Raw genomic sequence first — 11078 nt, forward strand, 5'->3', positions numbered from 1 at the left:
ATAGTTCTCTGGGCTGTGCTCTGTGCTGTATATAGTTCTCTGTGGGCTGTGCTCTGTGCTGTATACTACTGTGGGCTGTATATAGTTATCTGTGGGCTGTGCTCTGTGCTGTATGCTACTGTGGGCTGTATATAGTTCTCTGTGGGCTGTGCTCTGTGCTGTATATAGTTCTCAGTGGGCTGTGCTCTGTGCTGTATACTACTGTGGGCTGTATATAGTTATCTGTGGGCTGTGCTCTGTGCTGTATGCTACTGTGGGCTGTATATAGTTCTCTGTGGGCTGTGCTCTGTGCTGTATATAGTTCTCTGTGGGCTGTGCTCTGTGCTGTATACTACTGTGGGCTGTATATAGTTCTCTGTGGGCTGTGCTCTGTGCTGTATACTACTGTGTGCTGTATATAGTTCTCTGGGCTGTGCTGTATATAGTACTCTGTGGGCTGTGCTCTGTGCTGTATACTACTGTGTGCTGTATATAGTTCTCTGTGGGCTGTGCTCTGTGCTGTATACTACTGTGTGCTGTATATAGTTCTCTGTGGGCTGTGCTGTATATAGTACTCTGTGGGCTGTGCTGTATATAGTACTCTGTGGGCTGTGCTGTATATAGTACTCTGTGGGCTGTGCTGTATATAGTACTCTGTGGGCTGTGCTGTATATAGTACTCTGTGGGCTGTGCTGTATATAGTACACTCTGGGCTGTGCTGTATATAGTACTCTCTGTGCTGTGCTTTATATAGTACTCTGGGCTGTGCTGTATATAGTACTCTGGGCTGTGCTTTATATAGTTCTCTGTGGGCTGTGCTTTATATAGTTCTCTGTGGGCTGTGCTGTATATAGTTCTCTGTGGGCTGTGCTGTATATAGTTCTCTGTGGGCTGTGCTGTATATAGTACTCTGTGGGCTGTGCTGTATATAGTACTCTCTGGGCTGTGCTGTACATAGTACTCTCTGGGCTGTGCTTTATATAGTACTCTGGGCTGTGCTGTATATAGTACTCTGGGCTGTGCTTTATATAGTTCTCTGTGGGCTGTGCTGTATATAGTTCTCTGTGGGCTGTGCTGTATATAGTTCTCTGTGGGCTGTGCTGTATATATTACTTTGTGGGCTGTGCTGTATATATTACTTTGTGGGCTGTGCTGTATATATTACTCTGTGGGCTGTGCTGTATACTACTGTGTGGACTGTGCTGTATACTTCTACGTGGGCTGTGCTGTATACTACTGTGTGGTCTGTGCTGTATACTACTGTGTGGTCTGTGCTGAATACTGCTGTGTGGGCTGTGTTATCTACTACGCGAGCTGTGCTATAGTATGCAGGCTGTGCTGTATACTATGCGGTTTGTGCTATATAATATGCGGGCTTTGCTATATACTATGGGGAGTATATTATATTCTATGGGGGAGGCCATGTTATGTACTATGTGGCTGTGTTATATACTATTGTGGGGGTATATTATATTCTATGGGGGAGGCTGCGTTATATACTATGGGGGGCTGCATTATATTCTATGGGGGGCTACATTATATATTATGGGGAGGTGGGCTGTATTATATTCTATGGGGGTTACATACTCTGGGGTGGCTGCATTATACTCTGGGGTGGCTGCATTATACTCTGGGGTGGCTGCATTATACTCTGGGGTGGCTGCATTATACTATATGTGGGCTGCATTATACTGTATCGAGGACTATGGGGAATACGTTATACTATATGAAGAACTATGGGGTGCATTATACTATGGGAAGTGAATTGTACTACATGGATGACTGTGGCGGTGCATTATACTATATGGAGCACTATGAGGATTGTATTATGCTATATGGAGGACTATGAGGAGTGTATTATACTATGTGGAGGACTGAGCAGTGTATTTTAATATATGGAGGACTATAGGGAGTGTATTATACTATATGGAGGACTATGGAGCACATTATAATATATGGAGGACTATGGGGTGTATTTTACTAAACAAGTAAAATGCTGCATATTCGGATTGTTTTTGCTGGAACAAAAAGCCTTGTTGTCAGCAGCACATTGCCAGTGTAAACTGTAGATGTGCTGCTGAAAACATGATACTGTATGGTGATCTATTAGTGATCGTTCTGTCTCATCATTATTCCTCAGCTGGTGGAAAGAGGCCGGGAAACAAGCGTTGAACAACTTCAGTATTGTCGATCAAACTCGTTTAGCGGCCTAAACTCAGCGCACGTAAATACAACAGAAAGGCTTCTGTGTGATGTGCAATATGTTAGCATTTGGGGACCCATTTTAAACTTTACCTAGGGCCCCACTTTGCCTAAAACCGGCCCTGCCTACAAGTGTACAAAGATATTATACAGTCACCATGTGACAAGTGGGCCTGTGTAACTTCAAATGCCAGGGCTGAATTTTAGTCCCAGTCCGGCCCTGATAACGACCATTGGTATTGTGTCTCTTGGCACAGAAAACAAGTTACCCAGAGGATAGTGGGGGTCTGACGACTATGAATCACATCGATCTGACGCACTTGTAACCTCGTTAAAATGGAGTGGCAGTGCGCATGCTTCACCTCCATCCCCTTCATTCCTTATGGGGCTACTGAATTCTATGCTCAGCTTTTTCCAGCACCCTCATAAAGGGTGCTGGAAAATCGTCCAAATGGTGTAGGGCCCAGTGGTCAGTCTCTCACCGATCAGTAAGTTATTACCTATCTTCTGTGTGGATGATAGCTTGTTTTCACTGGATAAGCCCACTCAGAAATGCCTAGGACTGAGGTTAGAGGTGCGAAGCTGTGCTGTCACATAGAGTGCGTTAGTCACTCCGTCACTCAATGCTGCGGATACCACTAAACGTAAATGGATATTCCCATATTGGACTTTTATGGCAAATCTAGAGGATATACCATTAGTTTCTGATGTGCAGTGCCTACAATCTCCATGACCCACATCTTTTTTGAGAACGAGACCTTGTCTTGCACTGCGTGAATGGAGAGGTGGCCGTGCATACACAGTTTTCTCTTTATTCAATTCCGTGAGTGATCTGCAAGTTTCTGACCATGATTGTGTGAAGCCCGCTAAGACCATGGGGTACTTGGAACCGGGTCGGACGGTTCTTAAAGGGGTGGTCACGGCAGCAGTGACCCGGTGTGTGGCCCTGGGCTTGCAACAAAAGTGATGAGGGAATGTTTGTAGGGGATTTCACGTGACACCACCTGTGGTGGCCGATGCTGCTTATGGGGACCGCTGGGGCTGATGGTGTTGCAGCTGAGATGGTTCTGCTCCCCACAGGTGGAGCGGGGCCCCAGGGCTACCAGAACAGTTTATGAGGGATTGTGGATGTTGGGGTGCAGGAATGAGGGCGTGGGAAATTATTGGAGGACCCAAGGACTGTAGTTTATTTATCTTTAATTGCAGGTGCAGTCCGGGGCACTGGTGACAGGTGGTCATGGAGGTCCGGGCAGCCTGGAAGCATTTCAGGATCCACCTAGCCAGGTGGATTTGGAGGCCTTCCCTCTGCACTGCTTCCTAGGTCCTTGATGTCTTAAGCTCTCCTCAAGTCCCTATTACTGTCTGTCCATGAAATAGAACATTCCCTGCATGGCAGGCAGCTTGAGCCTGTTCCAGGTGTCACTTCCTTGTGGTGACTCCGGGCTCTCATATGCTGCTGTGCCTCAGGGTGTCAGCTGGGGCCAGGAGTCCTGCAATCTCCTGCCCTCCGGGTTTAGTTGCTAGGCCTGCAGTCTCCACACAACTCGGACTCTGGTGTCCGGTCTTTGGGCTTAGTCCTGGGGTGAGCTCAGTCGCAGCTCCAATCCCTCAGGTTCTCTTCACTTGCCTCCTCTTCCTTCGTCTCAGACTCACACACTAAGACTAACTAACTAACCCTGCCTCCAGGCCAGAACTTATAGGGAAGCTCCCTTAAAACAGGTGTTAGAGCTCCCTCTTCTGGTCTGGAGTCAGGAAAGTGTTGCATGCCAGTGTTACCTGCCAAGGGGATTCCTCCTTGCTTCCAGGCAGGGCCGGACTGGGACTAAAATTCAGCCCTGGCATTTGAAGTTACACAGGCCCACTTGTCACATGGTGACTGTATAATATCTTTGTACACTTGTAGGCAGGGCCGGTTTTAGGCAAAGTGGGGCCCTAGGTAAAGTTTAAAATGGGTCCCCAAATGCTAACATATTGCACATCACACAGAAGCCTTTCTGTTGTATTTACGTGCGCTGAGTTTAGGCCGCTAAACGAGTTTGATCGACAATACTGAAGTTGTTCAACGCTTGTTTCCCGGCCTCTTTCCACCAGCTGAGGAATAATGATGAGACAGAACGATCACTAATAGATCACCATACAGTATCATGTTTTCAGCAGCACATCTACAGTTTACACTGGCAATGTGCTGCTGACAACAAGGCTTTTTGTTCCAGCAAAAACAATCCGAATATGCAGCATTTTACTTGTTTAGTAAAATACACCCCATAGTCCTCCATATATTATAATGTGCTCCATAGTCCTCCATATAGTATAATACACTCCCTATAGTCCTCCATATATTAAAATACACTGCTCAGTCCTCCACATAGTATAATACACTCCTCATAGTCCTCCATATAGCATAATACAATCCTCATAGTGCTCCATATAGTATAATGCACCGCCACAGTCATCCATGTAGTACAATTCACTTCCCATAGTATAATGCACCCCATAGTTCTTCATATAGTATAACGTATTCCCCATAGTCCTCGATACAGTATAATGCAGCCCACATATAGTATAATGCAGCCACCCCAGAGTATAATGCAGCCACCCCAGAGTATAATGCAGCCACCCCAGAGTATAATGCAGCCACCCCAGAGTATGTAACCCCCATAGAATATAATACAGCCCACCTCCCCATAATATATAATGTAGCCCCCCATAGAATATAATGCAGCCCCCCATAGTATATAACGCAGCCTCCCCCATAGAATATAATATACCCCCACAATAGTATATAACACAGCCACATAGTACATAACATGGCCTCCCCCATAGAATATAATATACTCCCCATAGTATATAGCAAAGCCCGCATATTATATAGCACAAACCGCATAGTATACAGCACAGCCTGCATACTATAGCACAGCTCGCGTAGTAGATAACACAGCCCACACAGCAGTATTCAGCACAGACCACACAGTAGTATACAGCACAGACCACACAGTAGTATACAGCACAGCCCACGTAGAAGTATACAGCACAGTCCACACAGTAGTATACAGCACAGCCCACAGAGTAATATATACAGCACAGCCCACAAAGTAATATATACAGCACAGCCCACAAAGTAATATATACAGCACAGCCCACAGAGAACTATATACAGCACAGCCCACAGAGAACTATATACAGCACAGCCCACAGAGAACTATATAAAGCACAGCCCAGAGTACTATATACAGCACAGCCCAGAGTACTATATAAAGCACAGCCCAGAGAGTACTATGTACAGCACAGCCCAGAGAGTACTATATACAGCACAGCCCACAGAGTACTATATACAGCACAGCCCACAGAGAACTATATACAGCACAGCCCACAGAGAACTATATACAGCACAGCCCACAGAGAACTATATAAAGCACAGCCCACAGAGAACTATATAAAGCACAGCCCAGAGTACTATATACAGCACAGCCCAGAGTACTATATAAAGCACAGCACAGAGAGTACTATATACAGCACAGCCCAGAGTGTACTATATACAGCACAGCCCACAGAGTACTATATACAGCACAGCCCAGAGTACTATATACAGCACAGCCCACAGAGTACTATATACAGCACAGCCCACAGAGTACTATATACAGCACAGCCCACAGAGTACTATATACAGCACAGCCCACAGAGAACTATATACAGCACACAGTAGTATACAGCACAGAGCACAGCCCACAGAGAACTATATACAGCACACAGTAGTATACAGCACAGAGCACAGCCCACAGAGTACTATATACAGCACAGCCCAGAGAACTATATACAGCACACAGTAGTATACAGCACAGAGCACAGCCCACAGAGAACTATATACAGCCCACAGTAGTATACAGCACAGAGCACAGCCCACAGAGAACTATATACAGCACAGAGCACAGCCCACAGAGAACTATATACAGCCCACAGTAGCATACAGCACAGAGCACAGCCCACAGATAACTATATACAGCCCACAGTAGTATACAGCACAGAGCACAGCCCACTGAGAACTATATACAGCACAGAGCACAGCCCACAGAGAACTATATACAGCCCACAGTAGCATACAGCACAGAGCACAGCCCACAGATAACTATATACAGCCCACAGTAGTATACAGCACAGAGCACAGCCCACAGAGAACTATATACAGCACAGAGCACAGCCCAGAGAACTATATACAGCCCACAGTAGCATACAGCAGAGCACAGCCCACAGATAACTATATACAGCCCACAGTAGTATACAGCACAGAGCACAGCCCACAGAGAGCTATATACAGCCCACAGTAGTATACAGCACAGAGCACAGCCCACAGAGAACTATATACAGTCCACAGCAGTATACAGCACAGCCCACAGAGAACTATATACAGCCCACAGCAGTATACAGCACAGAGCACAGCCCACAGAGAACTATATATAGCACAGAGCACACAGTAGTATACAGCACAGAGCACAGCCCACAGAGAGCTATATACAGCCCACAGCAGTATACAGCACAGAGCACAGCCCACAGAGAACTATATACAGCCCACAGCAGTATACAGCACAGAGCACAGCCCACAGAGAACTATATACAGCCCACAGCAGTATACAGCACAGAGCACAGCCCACAGAGAACTATATACAGCCCACAGTAGTATACAGCACAGAGCACAGCCCACAGAGAACTATATACAGCCCACAGTAGTATACAGCACAGAGCACAGCCCACAGAGAGCTATATACAGCCCACAGCAGTATACAGCACAGAGCACAGCCCACAGAGAACTATATACAGCCCACAGTAGTATACAGCACAGAGCACAGCCCACAGAGAACTATATACAGCCCACAGTAGTATACAGCACAGAGCACAGCCCACAGAGAACTATATACAGCCCACAGCAGTATACAGCACAGAGCACAGCCCACAGAGGACTATATACAGCCCACAGTAGTATACAGCACAGAGCACAGCCCACAGAGAACTATATACAGCCCACAGTAGTATACAGCACAGAGCACAGCCCACAGAGAACTATATACAGCCCACAGTAGTATACAGCACAGAGCACAGCCCACAGAGAACTATATACAGCCCACAGCAGTATACAGCACAGAGCACAGCCCACAGAGAACTATATACAGCCCACAGCAGTATACAGCACAGAGCACAGCCCACAGAGAACTATATACAGCCCACAGTAGTATACAGCACAGAGCACAGCCCACAGAGAACTATATACAGCCCACAGTAGTATACAGCACAGAGCACAGCCCACAGAGAGCTATATACAGCCCACAGCAGTATACAGCACAGAGCACAGCCCACAGAGAACTATATACAGCCCACAGTAGTATACAGCACAGAGCACAGCCCACAGAGAACTATATACAGCACAGAGCAGTATACAGCACAGAGCACAGCCCACAGAGAACTATATACAGCCCACAGTAGTATACAGCACAGAGCACAGCCCACAGAGTACTATATACAGCCCACAGCAGTATACAGCACAGAGCACAGCCCACAGAGAACTATATACAGCCCACAGCAGTATACAGCACAGAGCACAGCCCACAGAGAACTATATACAGCCCACAGCAGTATACAGCACAGAGCACAGCCCACAGAGAGCTATATACAGCCCACAGTAGTATACAGCACAGAGCACAGCCCACAGAGAGCTATATACAGCCCACAGCAGTATACAGCACAGAGCACAGCCCACAGAGAGCTATATACAGCCCACAGTAGTATACAGCACAGAGCACAGCCCACAGAGAGCTATATACAGCCCACAGCAGTATACAGCACAGAGCACAGCCCACAGAGAACTATATACAGCCCACAGTAGTATACAGCACAGAGCACAGCCCACAGAGAACTATATACAGCACAGAGCAGTATACAGCACAGAGCACAGCCCACAGAGAACTATATACAGCCCACAGTAGTATACAGCACAGAGCACAGCCCACAGAGTACTATATACAGCCCACAGCAGTATACAGCACAGAGCACAGCCCACAGAGAACTATATACAGCCCACAGCAGTATACAGCACAGAGCACAGCCCACAGAGAACTATATACAGCCCACAGCAGTATACAGCACAGAGCACAGCCCACAGAGAGCTATATACAGCCCACAGTAGTATACAGCACAGAGCACAGCCCACAGAGAGCTATATACAGCCCACAGCAGTATACAGCACAGAGCACAGCCCACAGAGAGCTATATACAGCCCACAGTAGTATACAGCACAGAGCACAGCCCACAGAGAGCTATATACAGCCCACAGCAGTATACAGCACAGAGCACAGCCCACAGAGAACTATATACAGCCCACATCTCTTCTCTTCCTCCCCTCACCTCCTCCGAGAATGGCCCCACAGTCCAGAAAAAAAAAAAACTCTCCTCACCTCTCCTCGTGCCCAGCGTTGCTTCCTGGTTCCTGCTCCTGTCTCAGCAGCTGCAGTCTGCCCGGGACACAGCAGGTGCGCGATGATATGACATCATCGCGCACCCGCAGTGTCAGAGGCAGAGCGGGGAATGATGGGAGAGGAGCGTCTGTAGACGCTCTCTCCTCCATCATTGCATTCAACTGTACCGGCGTCTATACGCCGGTATAGTTGAATGCGACGGCGGGGGCGGCGGATTGAGCGGCCCACCACTGGCACCGGCCCTTCTGGCATTTGCCAGAAGTGCCCTATGGCCAGTCCGGCCCTGCTTCCAGGCATGACATCACCCCCTGTGAGGGAGGCGAAGCCACTTTGGCAGCCGGACGCCCGGACTCCTGGGGTGCCACAATTGGACCTGGATCTATAGAATATTTACATTTCAATCATGTATGTGTGCCATAAAGCTGGGCAGTAGCTGCGGACGAGGCAATGGTCTCCACTTTTTATGCCCCGGCGCACTACATGAAAGTGTGGGTCCTGGCTGGGAGTTGTTTCTCGTACTGTGCGGGCCTTGCACCCGGGCAGGCCGCCTGTAGCTAATGGTGTTGCCTGGCCATCAGTTCCACATTTCAATAAAGTAGAGTTCTGTTCACAATTAAAGTCTTTACTGAAAAGTATCCTGGTAAGGGTTATATATAAGGGATAGCAGGTACAAAGTCTTTTGGATGTTTCCTTTACAGTAAGAAGCATTTTCATTCACACAGTGTCCTTCCTCTGTAGTCTCCTCCGGACCAGCACACTGTTCCTTCCTACTTCATCACAACCTAGCTTATAGCCACAGTCCTGATCAGCAAGTCTCTCTACTCGCTCAGCGGTTCTGCTTCCTATTTCTTCCACTACTGGCGCCCTGGATCTACTGCTCGGGACGCCCACTAATCCCACAAACTCAGTCCTGTTTAGGTCCATTACGTTCTCTGTTTGAAAGCTCGGGATTCTCGTCACTCGTCGTCCTATCGTAGCACCCTTTTCCGGAAGGCCACTCTGTCTCATTAGTTACATCAGGATCTCACTATGTCCCTGTCCTTAGTTTCCTTTCCTTCTGGATCACCCCAATCTCAGCACTGCTCACAGTATATTTCTTACTCGCACTTGAACTAGCACTCTATCTATCTACAGTAAGCAGTCACTTTCCCTAACACTAAGCCTCTTCCAGTGTGGGCTATTCCCGAATATTAACTCTATCCTATCTTATTCGAAGAGGAGAATAAGCGGCACATCTGTCCAACTAGAATATATACAATATATATATATATTTATTTGTATATCATCGGACGGAAGTGTCACTTTTTTTCCTCTCTTTCAACCTTTGGCTGAACTTCACCATCAGGACCAGCACCCGACAGATTTCAACTTCCAACATTAGACAACATGGCGGGGTGAGCTCATAATCCCCCTCTGTCCAAGTTCTTTCCTATCTTACCCCTACGTCATTACCTAAACTATGATCAACTATCTTATACTACCAATCTTATGCACTTAGCCCTAAACTATGCATCCTACATTCACAATACATTATACATTACGTAAAACACTACATAATATATGCAAAGATGCATGACACTATACACAATACACATGACGCGACAGGCGTCTTCAGGGGTAGGAACGCGACAGTCTAGTCCACACCCTTATATTACTCTCCCCTTTATAGTTCATGTTGATTGCCGAGTCTTTCACTATATCTATATCGGCACTTATGTATGGTCGCCTCTCCATCTTACCTATCCCTCCTGGAGTGCTACAAAGAGTTCAAGAGATCTTCATTCTGCCAAACATGACGTTCCATGGATGACAGCACAGTGCACGATTATTCACTCTTCCCTGCTCCAATGCTTTGTACCACTTCACATGGAAAAAAAAACATGTGAGCAGTCAAAAAACACAGATGACAAAATGGCATCATGGGCCTCATGTGCCCCCCGTGCTACAGGTTGTGCACCCCCATCCTGAGGGAAAAGTACTATTAATCTATATGGCCGCCAATAAAGCTATTATTCCGCGTTCAGCTGCTGCTCCCTGCATCATCATTGCAAAATGAAGCGTTATGTAGCTTTCCCAAATACGTGATTTCCTGCTTTTACAAGATCTCCCCTTGCGGTCAGTGTCCACATGACACAGATGGAGGGTTCATTACAGTGTAGCAGACAACTCTTGTAACAATAGTAATAAATCACTTGGCACTCACATGGTTTCTTTCAGATGAAAAAAAGTGAACATCCCATTTATTTGTGCATCCAGTTCAAAGATTATTTAAACGTTTTCGGTCAAATCACAAGACCTTCATCAGAAATATCCTTAACAAAACTGGAAGCATAGGACAATGAGGTATATGAGCCTAGGCAACCCGGGATGGAAAGCGCACCTGGAGCGTCTCAGATCCTTGAAGAGAGAGGGAGGGCGTGTATCCGCCGCTGCATA

At 46.9% G+C, this 11078-nt stretch overlaps 1 protein-coding gene across 1 annotated transcript in view; it reads right to left on the reverse strand.

Annotated features, from left to right (window-relative positions):
• Positions 1 to 10405, reverse strand: part of KCTD15 (potassium channel tetramerization domain containing 15) — an 85014-nt gene extending 74609 nt beyond the window's left edge. The window contains exon 1 of the mRNA XM_077288618.1: positions 10382 to 10405. The gene's annotated coding sequence lies outside the window, so the exon portion shown is untranslated. The remainder of the gene's footprint in view (positions 1 to 10381) is intronic.
• Positions 10406 to 11078: the final 673 nt, after the last annotated feature.

The sequence above is a fragment of the Ranitomeya variabilis genome, chromosome 2 (genome assembly GCF_051348905.1).
Source record: "Ranitomeya variabilis isolate aRanVar5 chromosome 2, aRanVar5.hap1, whole genome shotgun sequence".
Classification (NCBI taxonomy): Eukaryota; Metazoa; Chordata; class Amphibia; order Anura; family Dendrobatidae; genus Ranitomeya; species Ranitomeya variabilis.